Below are 23,309 nucleotides of genomic sequence, written 5' to 3' on the forward strand. Positions count from 1 at the left end.
ATATAATGACAAAGATGGATTAAGAATGGTGATTGGCTGGGTGCAGTGGTGCACGCCTTTAATCTCAGCACTCAGGAGGCAGAGGCAGGTGGATCTCTGTGAGTTCAAGGTCAGCCTGGTCTAGAAAACAAATCTAGGAAGGCCAGGACTACATAGAGAAACCCTGTCTCGAAAAGCAAACCAACGGCAACAACAAAAAAGAATGATGACTTTGGCCAGAGAATTGTAATTCACTTAAAAATGTAAATCTATAATAGTCTGACAACTAAAAACTACAAGCTAAGCGTAAATACTAACAGAAATTCCTTCTTTCCTTCCTTTTCTCACTCCTGTCACTCATATCTTTTTTGCAGTGACAAGGATTAAACACTGGGCCATGAATGTGCTAGGTAAAACTCTAGCTTTGAGTTATACCCTGCCCTTGGGCCTTTGAGACAGTGTCTGGCTATATAACACAGGCTGGTTGAAATCGTGGCAATCCTCTACCTCCACTTTCTAGTGCTAGAATTTCAGGTATGTGCCACCAGAACTACTGATCTTGAGGAAGAGGAGGAGGAAAATAAAATCAACGAACCAGAATATATACCAACAAAAGAATCAAACAGGAACACTGAGACTAAACATGAATAGGAATTTAGAAGAATGAAAGGGGTTTGTGGGGTGAAATAATAGTTTTTAACGTACGGATGAAAAGGGGGTTAGATTTATGCCATATATGGAAGAATATGTGAGACGTTTCCAAGACTAAACCAAAGATACCAGCTTACAGATCAACCACCTAGCTAGAATTCTATACATGATAAAAATCTCTCAAAAATAAAGGAGAGAATGAAAAATGGTGCACAGCTGTGATCCTGGCAACTGGGGGTTAAGAAAGGAGAATGTGTTTGAAGCCAGCTTATGCTACACAGCAAGAGCCAGCCTCCAGAAACAGAAACAAAGGAAAGAAAGATGGCTGAAGACAAAGCAAGATGTTATTTTCCATGGAAACAGTAACAAAGGAACAGGTAGTATAGCTACGTTAACATGAAAAAAGTGTACTTTGAGTAAAGACTGTTTCTAGGAATAAAACTATCATTTCCAAGGCCTGGAGAGATGGATGGCTCAGGGATGAAAAGTGGGTGTTGCTCCCCCAGAGGACCCAAGCTTAATCTCCAGCATCCACATAGGGCAGCTCACCACCACCTGTAAGTCCAAATCCAGGTGATCTTCTAGCTTCTGACAGCTCTGCATCCATGTGGCACACACACACACACACACACACACACACACACACACACACACACACACACACACACACACATACACAAATATTTTATACACAAAGTAAAGGGATAAAAAAATACAGCTGGAGTAACTACATTAATTTTAGACAAGGATTTCAAAGCAAGGACATTTTCCACAAAGGAAAGCAAGCTATCCACAAAATGTAAGCACAAATGTGAGAAAAATGTCCAGTGCCCCTCTACAGTATCTAGCCGATCCAACAGGAAAACAATGAAGGAGAGAGTTGCATCAAACATAACATCAGCTGTACCTAACTGACATAGAAACTTTCATATGGTAGTAGCAGATTCACAAAGATAGAACACATTCTGGGCAGTAAAGACAAGCCTGGCTGAATTTTAAAGAAGAGAAAATCACACAAAATATTTTTACCAACCATAGTGAAAATTGATAACAATAACAGAGACTTAGGAACTCCCAAAATATTTGGAAATCAAATAACTTGTTCCTAAATCAAAGAAAATTTTTAGAAAGAAAAGTGAAAATAATTTAAATAAATAAAAATTAAAATACAATTTGCAGAAATGTGGGAGATATAGTAAATGTAGTGTCTGGTGGGACATTTGTAGCATTAATTATATACATTAGAAAAAGTTATTTAATGGCTGAAGAAATAGCTCCCTGGTTAAGAGTGCATGCTGCTCTTGCAGAAGACCTGAATTCACTCACCAGCATCCATGTCTGGGCATTCACAACTGCCTATAACTTGTGTTCTAGAGGAACTGATGGCCTCTTCTTGCCTCTGAGGGCACCTGCACTCACATGCACACACAAGAACCCACATAATCCTAAAATAATTACTTCAGCTGCCAACTTGGGTAACAAGGAAAGCATGTGGAAATTAAAAATCCCAAGTAAGCAGAAGTAATGAAGCCACATAAATAAAAATGTAGTGAGTTGAAACAGAAAATTAATAAAAACAAAAATCTGAAAACAAAACTGAGGTCTTTAAGATTTATAGTGGAGATGGCTACAAAAGAGATAAGATAGTGCTGGTATGAGAAATTAGAGACAGTCCACTACTCCTGATGCCGTGGACTTTAAAATGACAATAAAGAATATTATGAGCAAATTCTGATCCACACATTGGCCAATGCTTCAAAATACACAATTTACCCAAACTCACATGCGATTAAACAGATAATTGGAACAGACCTGTGTTCATTAATGAAATGGAATCTGTAACGATTAGTCACCTTCCAAAACAGCAAACATCAGACATAGATAATGGTGCTGGTACAGTCTTCCAAACATTTAAAGGATGACTGATATCTTTAATGGTTAATATTAATTGTCAATGTGGCAGACTCTAAAATCACCTGGGAGACAATTCTTTGTGCATACTTGTAAGGGGTTTTCTAGATTGGGTTAATCCTAGAGGGAACATTCACCCTAAAGTTGGGAAGCATCACTCCGTGAGCTGAGAGTTTGAATTACATAAGAAAATATGTCGAATACTAGCATTAATCTCTCTACACTTCCTGACGGTGGATGCCATGTGACCTGCCTCACACTCCTGCTGCCATGCCCTCCATTTCATGATGGACTGGGTGCCCTCAGACTGTGAGCCAAAAGAAACCTGTCTTTTCCTGAATTTCTTTTGAAGGGCAGTCTGTCATACCAACTAGTACAATACAAGTCTCCGCAATCTCTTTCAGAAAATAGAAGCAGGGGAACACTCCTTATATGAGTAATAAATATAAAAAGCAAGCCGATGAAATCAAATGTACAACAGAGAAACAAATAGCAATTCAAAACTAGGACCTTTATATAGGAGTGTGAACCTATCATGTAGTACGTACACAATGCCTTCTAATTATACTCGTGGTTGCCCACCAGAACAGGAAAAAAAGAAATTCAGTCTAGAAATAAATGAATATAGAGAAACTATGGAAATTGTGACCTTGATAGTTTTCACTTCCATGCTTCAATTCATAACAACAATTTAACGTATAGTATTTAAGTGAGCCTTTAAATATTTTCGAAGAGACTTGCCATCAGCACATAGGTCTTTCATGTTTCAAAACAAACAAACAAAAATTAATAAAAATTTTCCTTAAAAGAAAGGATAAGGAAAGGTGAGTTGAGGATAAAACCAAATAGTAAGATTTATGGTGGGAGAGGAAATAAGAAAACAGAATATAAGTTAGTAATGTCAGGAGTCAAGTGAGCATCACTGCAGACCTCACAGACAGGAGCAATAATCGATAACATATTTTAACGCTCTTTTGTCATTAGCAGTAGTACATGGGAGAGTGGTGCACACATAACACAGCGTGCATGTAGACGGCAGAAGATAACTGTGTGGAGTAAGTTCTCTCCTTCCACTTTTACATGTGTTCTGGAAATTGAAGCCAGGCCTTCAAGACTGTAAGAGCCAATGGGTACAGAAGACCACAAGGAAACAAGGTGCTCATAACGCAAGCACCTTTACATGCTGAGCCATCTCATCGGTCCTCAATGTTTTATTAATTTAAAACTAATAGATTTAACAATGAGCTGAGATGTTCCTTGGGAAAGCAAATTAGTCATAATTATGAAACCATTACCAAGACTGACAAATTAATATGTTTCTCATGAAGAAAGCTCCAGACCCACACAGTCTTATTAATAAATTGTTCTAAACATTAAAAATAAAGAATATCAATTTCACACACAGATTTTTTTAATCAAGAAAGGAGGAAGTTTCTTCACTTTGTTTTGAGGCAAGCACTAGCTTAATATCAAAGTTTTGTGGGGTTTTTTTGCAATATAAAAATGTGAAAAATATATCACTAAAAAAGAAAGTATGAATGTTTCTCATGGGTAGATCTCAAGTCTTAAATAAGTAAACAAGTAAATCTAAAAAAAAAAATTCAAAACAAAATTGAACTACAAAAATACAGGATTGCAGGTAAGAACATTTAAACACTCAGAAACTTTACCACATTAGAAAAGCAAAGCAAACCATTAATTTTGATTATATTGGACAAACAAAAATTTAAGACACACGAATAATAAGAAAGCCGACAATAAGAATAAGGGAAACTAGCAATCCAGGCGAAGAGATAGTCCTTAACCTGGAGGAAAATATTTGTGTTTTTAAAATCTACACCAAATATACTGGATTTTTCAGTGTTGAAGTGTCTTCTTGAAATAAAGCTGTTAGCGTCAGGAGAAAATCCCAACGGAAGGAGCCGAAGTCAGAGCAGTAAGGCAGCATCCAAGGGGGACTTGCTTTGAGGCCGGGGCGTAATGTACATCTCATGGGCACCTGCTAACTTGCCTGTGGATGTGAAAGGCACTAACATCAGGTCCATCGTGAGATCTCTCCCTACGATCTGCAAAGATATGATTTCCAAACAAAGCCACTCCATCCACTGAAAACTGCTCAGGGTCCTTCTTGACTCCCATGGGACAGTCATGAATCTAGGAGAGCAGGGGCGGGTCCCGAGCCCTCCCCGTGCCTTAGGCCAAACATCAAGCATAAATCCAAAGAGTCAGAATGTTCAGATGAAGTCCCTCTGACCCTTGACGAGAAATCATGTCAAAGCTTCAGTTTCCTCGCTTACGACATGAAGGAATTTACCGTTCTCTGCCTCATGCAATCCACACAGCGATTCGGTGAGAATAAAAGGAGTCACCTACAGCGTGCATCCCAGAACATGGCACGTGACTGAGTCAATAAACAGGGGCTGCTCTCAATCAAAGCCAAAACCGGTGCTACAAAACAGTTGTCCCCAGGGTAATCAGTCCCAGGGCAGCCAGCTCATGTTCCAATCATTCTCCCACCAGGCCACAGAAAATCAGCTCTGCTCCAGGCCAGATCCACATTTAGAGATTAGGTTTCCACATCAAGACTAAGATACATGCAAAGATGCCCAAGTCAAAAGAACCTGTGCAAAGAAGCCAGTAGCTTGGAGGAGCTCAGCCTCGGTTCCATCGCGGAGTCTCAGCAGGATATTCAACAAGGAAAGAAGATGGGACCTAAAACGCAGGCGGAGTTGAGTGAGGCATAGTCCAAAAGCAGCAGGTTTGAGTATGCTCACAATCTCTTCAGGCAGAGTGCAAGGTGCTCTTGGGGCACGCACACAGGTCTGGGAAATCATGCGTTTGAGTGTCCCCCCTCTCTATCGCATCACCTTTGAGACTCAAGTACTCCATCCCCTAGTCCTGCGTTAATCCAAGGTCGGGTCCATAAGCAAGGTCCTCACAGCTCCAGAGCTTTATGAGAGCTGATGAGGTTTCTGTTGCAGCTACCCAGGAGCTCTCGTGGGCACCCCTCCCCAAAGGTGCATATCACATCATATCCTGTGTGTCATAGAGGTAGTTCCTGAAAGCTCCTTTTGCTAGTCCCTGGATGAGAGGCTTTTATCCACCTCTTCTTAGAGATGAGGAAATTAAACCTCAGAGACCACACAAACTTTCCAAAAAGACAATGAAATCTTCCTTTAAATTTGAGTACATGTGGCCCCAAAGCTCACAGTCGCCCTCGCTCCACCCCCCACCCCCACTTCAGTCTTTGCCTTTGGTGAGTCGCCAGCAACAAAACAGAAATTTAAACATTCTCAGGATGAGGAAAAGGACTGTAACCACCACGTTACACGCAAGATTTCTTTTATGTTCTCTGGGCTTGCTCAGAGTCCTGTTACGGCTACAGTTCTTTCTCTTGTTATCGCATTCAAAACTGGTTACTAGATGTTTGTTTTCTTTTATTAGCCCACTGTATACTTAGGAGCAGGCCTCAGCCTCCGGATTGTGTTTGCCCAGCTCCTTCTGAGCTAGAGCCATCTGTTCCTGTCCTGGTGAATGACTTTTTTTTTTTTTTAATCCAACGATTTTCCTACTTTATTTGATGAAGAAAGCCAGTCTCAGTGACTCATGTCATCGTCATAACCTTCATATTCCTTCTCATCCTCCTCATCACCATCAATACAAAAACCATCCAGAGGCTTCATGTCTTTTATTTGTGTCATGTAGTATCAACAGGAAATGGGTCGTGTTTGCACTGCAACTAGGGTCAGAAAGAGATGGACTTCCATATTAAACCAGATTTTTTTTCATTTATTGAATGTGTTCTTTGACATTTTCACACATATATAAAACGCATTCTGATTGCTCTCACTGCCTCACTCCCTTGTGTTCTTTCCAGGCCTGTCAGCCTCTCTCCTCTCTACAAGTCCCTTGTCCATCTTCGCTATACTTGTTTTGGTTTAAGACCCAATAGGTTTAACCAGGGCTCACCAGTAGGTACACTGCTGATAACAGTGGTTTCCCAGTTCCCAGGATCTATCAGTGGTGATTGGTTCAAATGGGGATGGCACAGTCACTTTGGTCCCTTCTCTCCCTGAATCCATGGCTGCTTGTGACAGTTCAGAGTAAAACCCACTCTTTGAACTGAGAAGATCTGGACGTGAATTTCTGTTTCAGAGCCTATGAGAACAAAAATCAAGAAAAACGCTAAACTGTCGTGTACAATTCTTCATCTCTATGAAAATAGAACTAATAGTTATTATTTTATGTGCAAAAACTTTCTAAGATACATATAAAGGTCTTTTACACAGGGCCGTAAGTGCAGCAAACACACTCAATGCTATCTTCTCATGTCTGAGCATCTGAGGTGAATAGTTCTTCATTTAGTACCAAGTTATATTTGGAGCAAGCCACAGGACAAGCAGGGGTTTTATTTATGTGCATGGGAGTCAGTTCTGAGGGCTGCTGGCATGGGCACAGCACAGAGGCAAGATCATCACAGTCGTTGGTTCTTGTAAATATTACTACTGTCTTCTCTCAAAAGCTGTGGACATAGTTGGAGCTCTTGAGATCTCTTCTGGAGAGGCCAACCTTTTCCTCCCAATGACCAATCAAAATCATCTTCAAAACACCCCTGCAGGTTTAGGACAGCCTCAGTTCTCAGCCAGAACAGACCCTTTGTCAGGGAAGCCCTGGGAGAGCACCGACTCTGGACTTCAAGGACGCATTACTGATTTGGCCTCCAACAGGGGCAAGCTAGTTGCTCAGTTCTGTGGGGCTGACTGAGTAAGCGCAGCGCACACTCCCAGGATGTTTGTCTAGGGCGGGAACGGAATGGGGAAACTCAGCTGCTGATTTGTGTTTTCTGGTCTCTGGATATTACTTTGCAACTGCAGGTTGTATCTGGATGAATCATTCTGGTTTCAAAAAAGAAGAATCAGATCTACCGCATACAATAGATATGTGAACAAAAGTATACAAAACAAGAAAACCTCTTTAAACAAAAACGTCATCAAATAAAGAAACAACAGACAGGTCAATTTAAAAAGTGGCAAAAGAAAAAAGATGACACAAGAGGGGACATTAAAATAACCAATGCTATGGGAGAATAGCAAAATAAAAGGATACAGATGGTCCTAGAAATCTACAAGTAGAACAATATGATAGGCAGATTTGGGCCCAGGGGTCCCGCTCAAACTAAGGCACCAGCGAAGGACAATACAGGAGGTAAACTTTAAACCCCTTCCCAGATCTAGCCAATGGTCAGAATATTCTCCACAGTTGAGTGGAGAGTGTGATACGACTTTCTCACGTACTCTGGTGCCTCACATTTGACCATGTCCCCTGGAGGGGGAGACCTGGTGGCACTCAGAGGAAGGACAGCAAGTAGCCAAGAAGAGACTTGATACCCTATGAGAATATATAGGGGGAGGTAATCCCCCTCAGGAACAGTCATAGGGGAGAGGAATAATGGGAAAATGGTGGGGGGAGGAATGGGAGGATACAAGGGATGGGATAAACATTGAGATGTAACAAGAATAAATTAAAAAAAAAAAAAAAAAGATCCAGGCACTGGATAGGCAATCTGCTCAGTGTTTGTTGTGCAAAAGAAAAAATAAATAAATAAATAAATAAATAAATAAATAAATAAAATAACCAATGCTAGATGAAAAGGTGATCACAGAGATGGGCTGTGATGGAAATGGAAATTAAAAGAAAAAAGAAACAGAACCACCCAGCCACAGCTGCCAAAACAGAGGGATGTGTGGGATGTGTATACACCTACCACGGCTCTCGGATGCTGGTACTGAAAATGCTGATAAAAAATCTTTTTGGGAAGCTGTTTGGTTATATATTCTAAAACTGAACCATCCTATTTACTTAGAAGTATATTTCTAAATATTCTCCCAGGAGAAATGAATAATCTACCAGCAACACACATCCCACCGTTTGTAGTCAGATTACTCCAAGAACTCTAAACCAGAGTTCTTTGCCCTCAATTGACACGATATCATATTTTGTTGTTGGTTGATTGGTTCAGTTTGGGTTTTTGAGACAAAGTTTCTCTGTGTAGCGTTGACAGTCCTGGACTCACTTTGTAGACCCGGCTGGCTTTGAATTCACAGAGATCTGCCTGCTTCTGCCTCCTGAGTGCTGGGATTACAGGTGTGTGCCACGGCGTCTGGTTTATCACGTAATTTTGCGTTAAGGTATTTCCTGTGCTTTATGGTAAACAATACCCTGGCTTCTCATCGGACCTTCTAGGTCATAACAAGCATTGCCAGATATCCACTGGTGTTGAAAAAACTCATCTCTGGCTGAAAATCACTGCCCTAAATGGAAAACCTATATTTATTTGCCACTGTGGCTTGAACATGGCTTGGACCTCCCAAAGGTCCCTATGTTGGGAACCTGACCCTCAGGGCAATGATGCTGAAGGTTAGGTCTCAGAAGAGGCATTGGGACTTCTTACAAGGGAGTTATAATGAAGGCCTGCCTTTAGCCATTATCTCTCCTTTTTGTTCAGATGTTGACTATGTGCTCCAAGCACATAGTCCTGTTTTTACTATCCACCACCCTCTATACACCAAGGTCCAGTTAGAACTAACTTTGTGAAGACACCATGCCTAAGAACCTCCGAAACTATGAATTAGCCACACCCTCTTGCTACAGAAGAGGTGGATTATTGGTATTTTTACCGTGCTGAAAAGGTAACTAGTACATGTTGCAACATTAAAATGAGTAAACAATGAGGAACAATTAGCTATTATATTATACAGCAATGAAATAAATCACTGTTGCACTTACAAAGACAAAAAAAAAAATCCAGGCACAATTAGACACATATCATTACATTATCTGCATGCATAAATTTACAAACAGATAAAGCCAGATACAAGAGATTCTACTGGGATGGTCTTACTTTTGGTATTATATTCAAAATATCAATTGCAGAAGTTTTAGAGTTATAGGTTTATCATTTGTACTATTACCTAAATATATTATTTTGCTAAAATATTTCTCTTTTGTATCCTGCTATTTGTTTTCTTCCATGTTTAAACTTATCTTTGTACATCAAGTTTTAACCCCAAGGTCAGAGTTTTAAAAATATATTTAGTCTGATACATTGTCCCAAATGCAAACTTGTAGGCATCCTTTAGTATCGAACTGTAAGCTCCATTTCCACTCGCTGAAGCGCAACCTTGCCTGTTGTCTTGGTTTCTGGAGGTGTTCTCACCATAGGTCTCTATGTCTGATCACTGAACATGTGAAAGCACAGGATAGAGCTGGTGAGTCATCATCATCACATATTCTTCTACCAAATCCCATTCTATAGATTTCTAAAGAGTCCCACACAGCATATTGCTTTCAAGTTAAAATATGTCTATGGATGAAATGCCATGAGCTGATTGAAATCTTAACTTCTGAAGCTGGCATTCACTCCACCAAAATAACTGATAAATTACTTCTTCCCAAGTTTCTCAATGGTACAATTGACCTTGATATTGCTAGACCTGGCTCTCTGGGAATCTGTACCCTTAAGACGTAGTCTCCATACTGCAATCCACCTTATTCAGTTCAACACAGATGTCCTGTGATTTCAATGCCATTGAGTCTTGTCTTCTTAAAGGAAATGGTCTTCATAATTCATTGTCCTTAAAAAGTCAAGTCTACTTTAAGCTACTCAAGTCCTCTACAAAATAAAAATTCTTTACTTTAGAGAAACAATATATTTACTTGTCATTGTTAGTTAAGTAGTTATCTATTAATAAGAGAATAAAGTATAAATGACATAGATTGCCCATGAAGAGGGGATACATGTAAAAACAGTACAATTGAAGGAAAAGGTCATGTGAGAGTTTCAGAACTTATATACAAAGCTGGGTATGGTGATGGGCACTTGTTATCCCAGGAACTTAGCGGCCTGAGGCAGAAGGATGACATGTGTTCAGTTCTGTGTCACACAGGTGAACACAGAACCTAACATGTAAACAAGGCGTTTGTGAACAGCCTCCTGGCATCCTTTCTCTGAGAGGTGAGATCATTCTCTCCTCGTCCTGAGTTGAGCTGATCTTCATTCCTGACCCAAACCAATAAAAGGCAAAAGTAGCTTCCAAGGTTCTGTAACTTCCAGGTCAGAAACAAGAGAACAGTTTCACCTTGTGCTTCTGAGATGCTTGCTGGGAAAAACAACCCAGGTTCATGAGGGTACTGAACTGGAGAGCAGACAGTTCCACTGAGATGAGAAACCATCTACCCACAGCCAACAGCATCTTCTGGATGCTGCCTTCAAGTGACTATTGCCGACATCTGTCTGTTACCTGAACTCCCGGCCATGTATCTGGACCCAAACACCTCCATTAAGAGAAAACACCACAAGGTGCTGAAGAGGTGGCTCAGCAGTTAAAGCATTAGCTTGCCATCAAGAAGGCAGGTGTTCGGATTCCCCAATCCATGTAAATGCCATGTGGGTGTGATGACCCTCCTCTAGTAATCCCAGTCTTGGAAGATAAAGAACCTCCAATCAAGCTGGCTTGAGAGACTCTCCATACTGTTGATCTCTGAGTTTGACTGAGAGACCCCCGCCTCAAAGAGTAAGGCAGAAGAGTGATAAGTCAACTTCAGGGCCCCAGGTGTACATGTGCACCCCTGCACTCACGTGCGTGCATACCACACTCACATACACATAAAAAGAAGCAGAAAGAAAGAGACATAGTATATCCAAGTGGAAAAATAAACATATTTACATAAAACTGTCCCTGCCACAAATGTGAGGCAGAAAATACGGTGATGAATATGTAACTGTGCGACAGTTACTAGAACTGGGAAAAAGATTACCTCAGTCATCTGGCTTAAATCCAATGTAGAATTGGGAGATGAGTCTCCCGGTTCTAGTATATTTGGGAACGGCCATTTTTACTCCTAGCATGATATGCCCTGCAAGGATTACTTACACAAACTTTCTGAAATTGCACACGGTACCCTAAGAGAAAATAGTATCCTCTAACCCTCCAGAATGAGGACTCCCCAAGTCATCAGGAACAACCTTGGGAATTAACCCTTAATGCAACAATTGTTTCAGAATAGGGGTGATCGTGTTTCACCCAATGACAGGAGTATGGCCCAGTGAGGGTCAACAAACAACTATTGAATTCTAACCTCTGGTCATGTAGCCAGGAACTGGTGATTCTGGGAGTTAAATTTAAAATGTCTGTGCTGGGTGGGAGAGTCAGCAAGGTTGTAAACAGGTATAGTTATCGATGTAGCAAGACCATGGGAAAGTGAAGGATGCAGTGGAGGAGGCAGCTAGCAATGACTTAGAGGCATCCATGAGCAGCGGGTGGAGCTGTTCAGCCTAAGGTCGAAGTGCAAATACTTATTAATCAAATCTTATGAACTATTATTGTCGTATTGTGCTAAAATACATCTGTTGCACCTGGCTTCTCTGAACCCAGGTGTCCTTCCACAGCTGGCCTAACACTCCCTGCTTCTCCATCTAAGTGGTGATTTGGGGGCATAAGTGGGCATAAGTAAACCAGCCTTTTACTTTGAGTTCTGGCCACAGCAAGATCCAGGAATTTGTTCTGCTTCTTGCTGTGTGTTGGCAGAGGTCTGCCCTTTGCAGTTCAGACATAAGCACTGCAGGGGCATCATAGCCTATAACTGGGCAAAGCTGTTCTGATTGTTGAAAATCCACATGCCCACAGGCATATGCCCGCTCTAAATAATAGCTTCATCAATGATAAAACTGGTGTGCATTTCCCATTTGCCTGCACTATTTCCTTTTCCTCAATTGATTTACTGTTTGGACAAGGAGAAATGCTATTGTGTTCAACATAACGTGGTATTGAATTAGAAATCTGAGAAAGAGTGAACTGACATCAGATGAGTCTCAAGGTCAGGCCAGGGCACAGGAATTTGGAGTTAAGTGAGCAGGCAGCCATGGCCCTGACCCTAAAACCTAGAAGGTCTTTCTGACCTATGTGGCTCTTTCAGTTTTATCTGTCCTTCCACGGTCTATGGCTTTGGGCCTCAGGCACAGCTCTGTAAGATTATTCCCCTTGGTGGCTCACATCAGCTGTGGCAACACCATCTGCAATGAGACGGGCTTTTATCGAACTTTGATTGCATAGAGTACTGTGCCAATGCCAGGCCAGCATACTGTGATCCAGGGTACCAGAAAGCACAGCTTGCCTTTCAACTAGAAGGCATGAGTTTTCTAGGCAGTTGTAGTTGGGATAGAAATCCTATTTTAGAATATCAAAACACTTTCTGTGCAAATGCCTTTTAGACATTGATGTGCAGGGGGGTGGGGATAATACTTACTGCTTTCAAATTTCAAGGCATCTGTGTGGTAGGTTAGCTGAAACAGTAGGGACAATCTACCTTTAAATTATTAATGCCAAACCTAGGTGGAAAGTGCTAGATCCACTGCCTAAATTCCATTCTGTTCTCCTGGGTGAGAGCAAATAGTAAATGGATAGCCTTGACAAGACAGCTTAACCACTGACTAAAAGTTTTTTAACATGTTCAGAAGGCAGCTGAGTGATTTCAGGGAGGTACAGTTGATCAAAACACTCAGCTATCCCTGTGCAGAGAGAGCTGGCAGCTTCAAAAAGAGAAGGGTGGATGGCAGCAATGAACGTAAAGTCACAAAGGCAGTGGACTGGTTCTAGAAGGCAACAGCAGGCTGTGACTATGCCTGCAGGAAATGCTACCTAGACCTTCTCAGACTGAAGCAAGACAGCTGAAAAAGTAATTTTCACAATAGTCCACAACAGCTCCTGGGGGGAGAATGAAAAAAAAAATATTTCCCAGGCAGTGAGCTTCATAGGTTTAAGCAATGTCCCACAGCACAGATAAGAGGGGCCAGAGCTACATGGCAGGAGATGGTGGAGGTAGAGTCCACTCTGGGTCCAGCATGATGTCCAGAAATGAGCTTTGGAGCTTGAGAGATGGCTCCACAGTTACAAGAAAGCAAGTACTACTCTTGTAAAGGGCCCAACTCCAGTTTCCAGCACCCACATCTGGTGGATCACTATTGCCTATAACTCTAGCTCTATAGGATTCAACACCCTGTCTAATCTACACACACACACACACACACACACACACACACACACACACACCAAATTAAACTAAATCTTAAAAAAAAGAGCATGTGTTTCTAAATAGAGACTGAAAAATAAAGGCATATGAAAAGTGCTAAAGAGTAGCAAAAATACCCACAGATTGTACACATCAGACCCAGCGACTTGGTGACCACCCTGAAGAATTATTCCACTCGGCATTAAACTGCCTTCTATGTTGTTTTTCCAGGGAAAGAAAAAAAAAATGCTATGGTGGAGGAAAAGCTGCTTGCCCAACCTCCAAAATTAACCACTTGATGGGTAATTTCTCCGACTTAGGAGTGAAGTGACATGTTTGAATTCCAAGCAACTTTTAGCCAGCAATGGTGGTTCATGTCAACAATGAAAATAAGGATGGCCCAGGATACACCAAGACCAAGTTCTCAGCACAAAAGAGATTTATTTGCACCAGGGAAACAAAGACAGGAGATAGAAGATGAGGGAGAAGGGGAAAGGAACAAGGGGGGGAGGAGGAATAGTTGCCTCAGAGGAACAAAGGCCTGCCTCTGGATAAAGAAGAGATAGATGTGTCCCATAGACAAATGACAGTTTATAAAGGAAAAGGGGGAAACCCTGTGTTAAGATGAGTTGGTTTGTTTTGATTGGGCATGTTAATTAGGTGAGCCAACGGGAGGGGGTAGATTGGCTGCTGGACTGAAATATGTTGATTAGCTGGACCTTGATGGCCAGCCTTAGGAGGAGTGGCCAAATGAGGTAACAGACCTTGGTGGCTAGCTTTCAGAATGTAATGTAACGGTTTTTAGCAACAGGGAACCGGGAAGGGCAAGACCTGCCAGAGCCATGTGTGCCATGCTCGAGCTGGCTAGAGCCCTTCATACAGTCCCAAAGCTTAGGAGCTGAAATATGAGGATCACCGTGATGTTAGGGCTAGCCTGGACTATAGAGTAAGACCATGTCTTTAAAAATAAACAGTAGTGAGCTGGGCATGGTGGCGCATGCCTTTAATCCCAGCACTTGGGAGGCAGAGGCAGGCAGATCTCTGAGAGTTCGAGGCCAGCCTGGTCTATAAAGTGAGTCCAGGACAGCCAAGGCTATACAGAGAAACAAAGTCTTGAAAAACCACTAAATAAATAAATAAATAAATAAACAAATAAATAAATAAATAATAGCCTCCAGATTCCATTTTCTTGATTTTTTAAAAGCTTATATAGACAAGGGAAATGTGTGTCTGCTTTAAACGAGTCTTGTGAATGTGGCAATGAGAAAAGAGTTAGATTCAGGTGTACAATTTGGTTTCACTGGCAGTTTATTATTAGAGCTTCGTAGTATCATTACCCAGTCTGACTGACGAGCCTCAGAATTCTTGTTTAGAGACATCGATGAACATGGGTTGGGATAATGTCTACAACAAGGAATAACAGACAGTCCCAGTTAATAGACTGATCTCGGAAGTCCCCTCCAGGTCCCAAAGTCCCCAGCTGCCCAAGACCTCACATAATAAGCCATAGTTGTTTATATAACATCTGCATTTCCCCATATATGACTGTAGATCACTCAGAGCACCTCATATGACTCAGTTGTTATGAAAATAGCTGTTTCAATGTGTTTTTCCGAGGATCTAGGCAAGAAGGCATAGTCAGCGATAATCCTGAGAGCAAAACTGTCCTGGGAAACCATTGATTCCCTTCTTGGGGGTGGCTATGGACCATGAGTTTTAAAAATGTAAAGTTGAAGGTAGGTGTGGCAGTTGTAATCTCAGCATTTAGGAGGCAGGAACAGGAAGATTATGAGTTTGAGGCCAGCCTATATAGCATGACTGTCTCAAAGAATAAATAGGCAAGTAAAAGGAATAGGATGGAGAGGAAGAAGAAGGGGGAGGGAGGCAAGAATAAAGTGAGGTAAAGAGAGAGGGAGGGAGGGAGGGAGGGAGAGAGGGAGGGAGGGAGATAGGCAGGCAAGAAGGAAAGTTGGTTAATGATCACATCATCTTTGCTCTTAGCCTCTCCTGCAGAGGGAAGGTCTTGCTTGTCACTCTAGACTCTTACCAAACTAGGGAGGTGGGTGTGGGAATCTGCAGTCCAGAGCACCATTTTCAGTGTCTCTTACAGCTAAAGCTACTGTGGGAAACATTTTTTCTATGTTCTTCCTGAGAGCAAAAGGGGAAGAAAGGGGGTGATTTATCTCAGGCTATAAATGAATAAGAAAGATGCTATCCATGACTCCATGCTGTAGACAGGACTTGGGTGACTTGAGCATGAAATAAAATTGGGAGAACATGGAACTAGCCTGAAAGTCAGACCCTACAACTCCAATGGATCCACTGATGCAGGTACTTATAAAGGATGCTGGGAAATGTAGTCTTTTAGCTTAGCACAGCGACACTCCTCACAAAATAGAGTTCTAATTAGGGACTAGGAGAGAATAAATGCTGGATAAGCAGAATCTACCAAGAGCTATTGTAGGGGCGTTTGCTCTCTGCGGATAGTTAACTTTCAGGAACATAATCCTTTGCACTCCCTCTTCTAGCCTTGGATCTGAACTGATGCTAAGAAGTGAGCGTAGCTTACATGATGTACAATAGTAAGCACAGGGTGACTCTTGGTTACTTTTACATTGCTGTGATAAAACACCATGTCCAAGGCAACTTATAAGAGAAAGCATCTAATTTGGGTCTCATAGTTTCAGAGAGTTAGAGTCCATGACAATCATACTTGGGGACATGGCAACAGGCAGGCAAGCATGGCGATAGAACAGACACTGAGGGCTTACATCTTGATCCATAAGCATGAGGCAGCGAGTGAGCTAAGAGGGAATGGGCTTTGAACCCTCAAAACTCACTTCAGTGGCACATCCCTCCAACAAGACCATGCCTCCTAATCCTTCCCAAACAGGTCCACCAACTGGGAACTATGGATTCAAACATATGAGCCTATGAGGATCACTGTCATTCAGACCACCACAGGGTGACAGAATAAATGACAGAGGAATCACAAAGCTTTGATCCATATCACTGTCAAGTTATTAATTGTTTCCAATAGTATTATGTGAAAACTCTTTGTGACAGGGTTGTTGTGTCACATGTTTTCCTACAGCAGACACCCTTTGCCAGTATCAATCCTAAGCAATAGGTTTTGCCTTTGTCTTCTCTCTCTCTCTCTCTCTCTCTCTCTCTCTCTCTCTCTCTCTCTCTCTCTCTCTCTTTCTCTCTCTCTCCCTCTGCCCCTCCCTCCCCCCTCTCTCTGTGTGTCTGTGTCTGTCTGTCTGTTGTGACTGTGCTATGTATGTATTGTCTGTATGTAGCAGTGGCTATGTGCTATGTATGTACTATTTGTGTGTGTATTTGTGTGTGTGTTGTGTGCTGTGTTTGTCTCTGTGTGTGCACTGTGTTCATTATGTTTGCCTTATCTGTGTGCCTTTGTGTGACTGTGTGTACATACTCTGTGTGTTGTGTGTGCTGCATTTATATGCTCTGCGTATCTTCTTTGTGTTATGTGTGTGCTATGTATGTGTTATGTGTGTGCCTGTGTGCTGTGCATATGCTCTATATGAATGTCTGTCTGTGTACATGTGTTGGCAGAATATAACTCAGAGTTTACAGATTTTCTGATTTCCCAGAGATCAAAAAGATCCCTAGAACACATGTAATGCATTTCCATGGCTGCATTACCCACAGTTTGTAAAGAAAATATACACATCACATGTATTTTCTAACACTCCCATGCATGTCTACATGCACAGTCAGAGAATGTTCCTTTATTTTAAACTCATATCTTGCTGGAATATAAACATTCTCCTTGTAATGGCTCTGGTAAGTAGAATAAGGAGATTTTCCACCTCTGCCCTCTGAATCTGATCATTCCTCAATGACTGTAATTGTCACTGCAGCTTTTTTTTTTTTTTTTTTTTTTTTTTTTTTTTTTCCTGGAAAAAGCAGCTTGTTTCTTGAAGTACAGGCCTAGAAGGGCTCCCATTTTAACCTTTTGACCATCAGGGTTAAGCTGCTCTGGACTTCTTTCAAAGCTTTGTATTTCACATCTGTAACATGTCAGGTGGCAATAAAGGCCTCCAGTAGCCCCAGACTCAAGACAACCACCCTAAGCTCATTCCGTGACTTTCAAGATGGGACAGTACCCCTGATTTTCTAGCATCTCTGACAAGGCTGTGTGGGTAAGATTGGTCTTAGGGAGTTCTGACCCTCATGGAGCGAATCTTGGAAACTTTTTAAAGGTCTTGATGCCCAGGGTCCACTCACAGAGACTCTGATGTCCATGTTCTAGGAAATGCCCACACAGATGTCCAGTTTAGCATCTCTGGACGTGTCTCATGTGCACTTGTGTTTCAGGAGTTCCAAGAGCTGCTCACTCTTCTTAGCCTTTGGATTACATCATTTTGTCTTCATTGTTTTAACTGCATGAATCCTCCCACAACCTCATAACAGCATGCTCTCCATGATGCCCACCTCTCTCGATATAGCTGTACTCAGTTCTTCTCCATATGAAATGAAACAACAGAGCCAACAAGGAAACAGAAGTCAGCCTCCTGCCCTGAGAACTCCTGCAGCTACCTCCTGTCTTTCCTCAGATGTTGCAGATGGACGGTGTGTCCTGTAAGCAATCAGCAGGATGCTATGTTCTCACTCATGTGGAAGTGCAGTTGTGGGGGCCACGATATTAAGAGAAGGGTCTTTTGAGAGTAGACAGAAAAGTGTGGGCCCCATCCTTAAAGACTGCTTCAATTCTGTTACAGTAGGATGAACGCCTTAGTTCCTTCTCCTGTTGCTGTGATAAAATACCTGGCAACTGAAGTGGAAAGGGTTTGCATTAGCTCACAGTTCAAGAGAACACAGTCCATCATGATTTGGTTTCTTCTTGCCGGTTCATTTTCTCTTCCCACTCCTCTTCAGACCACATTGAAGTCATGTTTTCCAAATGCACACACCCACCATCCACACTACAGTGGACATATATTAGTTATAGGCTGGCTTTGAACACAGGAGCTTCCAGCTTTGGTCTTCTGTGTGCTGAGAACTGTGTGTCACCATGCTTGCTCTTGGAATTCTAGCTTAGATGAATACAGCTAACAATCATCCAATTAGGCTTTAATTATTTGTTTACTCACCCGAATCCCCTCTGAACTCTGAGCTCTTGATGCAAGATGATGCCTCATGTTCGCTTCTGTATTCCTGTCACATAGCAATGTCTGATACATAGCATTCTGCTGATTGTTTAGAGGTTTATTAATTCACTCATCGAAGTGGTGAAATGAATAAATTGAGTTGAGGACTTACAAAGAATATTCATCTTTCAAATAGAGGAGAAACATCTAAAGATAATATTACACTCGTAATGTATATGGCATAGGCTTGAGTATATACATAGTAGAGAAATGTAAATTACTTATGAGAATATATAAGAGAAAGCTTTATTTCCATTTTGAGGATTTAGAGGCAAGATTTCTGGCAAGGGCTGAAGAGATGACTCCATAGTTAAAAACATTTACTGCTCTTTATGAGAACCCCAGTTCAACTCCAGCACCCATGTCAGGTGATGCACAGCTGCTTGTAACTCTATCTTCAAGAGATCCAACACACTCCTCTGACCTCTGTAGACACCCACACACATGGAATTCACATGCACGGCGCGCGTGCGCGCGCACACACATCACACACACACACACACACACACACACACACACACACACACTTACACACACGGAAATAAAAATAAATCTTTATTTTAAGAAAGAATCTCATACCCCACAGAAAACAGAAATTCTTTCATGGCTCATTTTGGCGTACCTGCATAGAATGACATTAGCAAATCATTTCTTCTGGAATCATAATTATAGGATTTGAATCTCAACTCTACCACATAAAGCTTTGTAAGATGTTGTCGGGTGGTGTTTCCTATGTCTGGGCTTCAGTTTCTTTTCTTTTTTATAAAGTTAGAGTGTTTTAGGGGTGAAGATTATACACATAAAACAGTTAGATCAGAAATCCTTATCCCACATGTATAGAGGACTAGCCAGCTGTGCTGCAGGGCTTCTGTCAACATCAGCTGAAGTTCCTACTTTCTTCATTCCTCCTAAAAGTTCTGAGAGAACTCTTCTATTAACAACTTGCATATGAATCTCCACATTAGGCTCTTGGAAGCCTGAGTCAGTAGGCTTACCTTGATTAAGAACCTCTGGTCTGTTCCCCACTGCAAGCATTGTTTCTGAATCAACCAGGTGAGGACCAGACACTAGGTAAGTAGTGAGTGTATCAAGGCTCAGGACATACGTATTGTGTGAGCATCCCAAACATTCCTCATCTGAAGCTGCTCTTTGTTATTAGAAATAGAGGCTCTTTGACTAATAGGGGGACTAGAATTTTCAAATGAAAAAGCAATAGTATACTACTTGCCTCCTCCTCCTCTTCTTCTTCTTTCTTCTTCTTTCTTCTTCTTCTTCTTCTTCTTCTTCTTCTTCTTCTTCTTCTTCTTCTTCTTCTTCTTCTTCTTCTTCTGTCAATCTCTCTCCAATGTTTGCTTTGAGATCATCTCACATTAATGGATAGTACTGACCACAAAAACTTCAGCCATCTTAAATTTCTGGTTATCTGGTTATCTAGACAATAGACTGAAAATGAACCTGTGCAACGTGTCTATCTGGGTGTGGTGGCACACATATGTAATCTCAATTCTTAGAGGCAGAATATGAGATTGAGGTACAAGATGGGCTACACAATAAGCTCCAGGAAGCTTGTGATACAAGAGGAAGTCATGTAAAATGGAAGGGAATAGAAGGCAAAGCAGAGGAAGGGGGAAAAGAAGATAAAATGAAAGAGTAGAACATAGTAAATAATAATAGGCAGGTAGAGACTGTGGAAAACTGGACATGAGATAGCCAGCCAGCACTGTCTGCAAAGAATAGCCAGCATTATCCAGTCTTCCAAATATTTTCAGGAGGAAATAAAAGTCAGATTATTGGAGGGGAGAAAATAAGTACTAGCTACAACAACCAGAACACCTGTGCCCGAATAATGTTCAAAAGAAGACTAATTGATAAAATCAACTATTCCATCTCTCTCTCTCTCTCTCTCTCTCTCTCTCTCTCTCTCTCTCTCTCTCTCTCTCTCTCTCTCTCTCTCTCTCTCCCACACACACACACACAATCTCACCCTGCATCTGACTGGCATGGCTTGTATCTGAGTGGGTAAAACTTCTGTAGTCATTACATCTCTAACACAATTTAACATTCCCACCTCTCTCTCACATGGAAAGCCCAGCTCTGAACTGATTCAACATCCTGAGGGTCTGAGATCCAAACCCTGGACTCTGCTTTGCAGTTGATCCTCAGTGTCATCAAGTCCCAGGCCCTAACAGATTCTGCAACTACTACATGAACTATGCTGGGCTTCACCACAGCCAAACCAGCCCTACCACAGGAATACGGAGAAATACTTTCACTACAGATATGCTTCTGGTTGTCTGATTCATTGACTTAATAAGCATTTCGAAGTAGAAAAGGATTGTGAGAAAGGGGAAGAGGGCTAGAGGTCTACACCAGAGAAGGGAGAACGAGACAGGATAAGAGAATATACATGACATAAGACAAGGAAGAGAGGGGACCAGTGAGAACTAGTGAGGGCAACGGGCGACAGAAAGGAACAAAGGAATTGTATGTGTGAAAATGTCATAATGAGACCAATTATATTCTAGACTAACTTGGAAAGTTTTTTTTTTTTTAATTAAAAATGGGGATTGGAGCCAGGCAGTGGTGGCGCACGCCTTTAATCCCAGCACTTGGGAGGCAGAGGCAGGGGGATTGCTGTGAGTTTGAGGCAAGCCTGGTCTACAAAGCAAGGCCAGGACAGTCAAGGCTACACAGAGAGACCCTGTCTCGAAAAACTAAACCAAACCAAACCAAAACAAAACAAAACAAAAACAAAGTCTATGGCCTCTGAGCCTGACATAAGCTGTAAATATATTCTTTGTCATTTCTGTTAGGTTGTGGTTAATTTTACATATCAGCTTGACTGGGCCATGCAGTGCCCAGATATCTTACCTAACTCTGATTGTATCTGTATGGGTGTTTTGGGTGAAAATGAACATTTAACTCAGAAGCTTCACTAAAACAGAATGCTTTTCCATGATATGGGCAGGCCCAGTGCAGCTAGCTGAAGATCTGAAGAAGACACATAAGCAGAACTGGAACAAGAACCTTCTGTGTACAAGATGTTTTCATGTTCTCTGTGTCTCTGTCTCTGTCTCTCTGTCTCTCTGTCTGTCTCTCTCTCTCTCTTTCTCTGTCTCTCTCTGGGTGTCTGTCTGTCTCTCTTCTCTCTCCTCTATATATTTACAACAGATTCATATTCATATACATATTTATATTAGTTTCTGTTATAGTTATAACTTACCCCATTAATATCTTCATGTTGATATTTCTGTATTTGTATGTATTTCTTGCTTCTCTGGTGGACCTAACACAGAAGCAAGCAGGTGGGAACAGGGATGGGGTGAATTTCCCATTCTCCTGTGCCATTTTCTGTCTTCTTTCTTAGTAGGCACAACTAGAGGGAAGGGGCACAGAGAGTTACACAATCCAGCACATGCTACTTAAACTAAAGGTTGCATTCATTTTTGTTCTTTACAGCAAGGATGGATTAATTCTGCTTGATTTGAGCAAGTCTGTTGTCAGTGCTTTTGATTTCAGGCATTCCAAATTTAGGTTCACTTGGAGCCTGAGAAGATTGCTGGGTATGAGAGTGTTTCTTTCTTCATAATTTCTTTAAAATTCAAGACTAGAAATCAGGGAAGATGAGAGAGACCAGTGACTTGATTTCAATTTCTATATAGGTAAGTAGCGTACTGTTGCCTTCTCACTTGAAGATTTAGTCAACCTCTGCAGATAAAGATGGGTGCTTCTAATACCATATCTCATCGAAAACATGCAGTCAGCTAAGTTTTAAGGGAAGGAAGGTAAATAAACACCTCCCCAGGCTGTGAAAGAGCCCAACAGGTGTAGCTGTATGCAGTTTCCAAGGCTTGACTGATTGTTCCAGAAGCCTAGTTTCCCTCCAGTTTACCAGAAGGAAGAAACTGCTATTTCCTGACAACTCCTCTGAATGGTTCAACCCTCACTTCAATTGTGCATATTGCCCTCAGGAACTGTTCTCTTGTGGATCCTTTGAGAAGGCTGAAGACACAAGATATAGTCAACTGCATACCAATTCACACACACACACACACATTCACACACACACACACACACACACACACACACACAGACACACACGCACACACACAGACACACACGCACGCACGCTCGTGTGCACATGCACACACCCATGCATGCACATGCACGCATACACACACACACACACGCCACATAGAAAGTTAAGAGGATCGGGGAGTAGTTCATCTATGAATACCAGCCTGAACCCTTTCAGAAACTTACCTGAACCAAGGTAGAGTGTACCTTGATGGACACAGGTCCTGGTCTACCTACAGGATGCACTATTAGCTCCTCTTTGGCGTATCTATTGCTGTGGTTTGAATGTCAAGTGTCTCCCACGGGCTCCTGGTTTTGAACACTCGGGCTCCAGCTCACAGTTCTTTTTGGGGAAATCACTAAATTTTGGAGACGTAAGACCTAGTTGAAAGTAGATTTCAAGAATTGTGCCCTCGACATCTATAGATCTGGCTTCGTTTCCTGTTC

This window comes from Acomys russatus, chromosome 6 (genome assembly GCF_903995435.1).
Source record: "Acomys russatus chromosome 6, mAcoRus1.1, whole genome shotgun sequence".
NCBI classification, from domain to species: domain Eukaryota; kingdom Metazoa; phylum Chordata; class Mammalia; order Rodentia; family Muridae; genus Acomys; species Acomys russatus.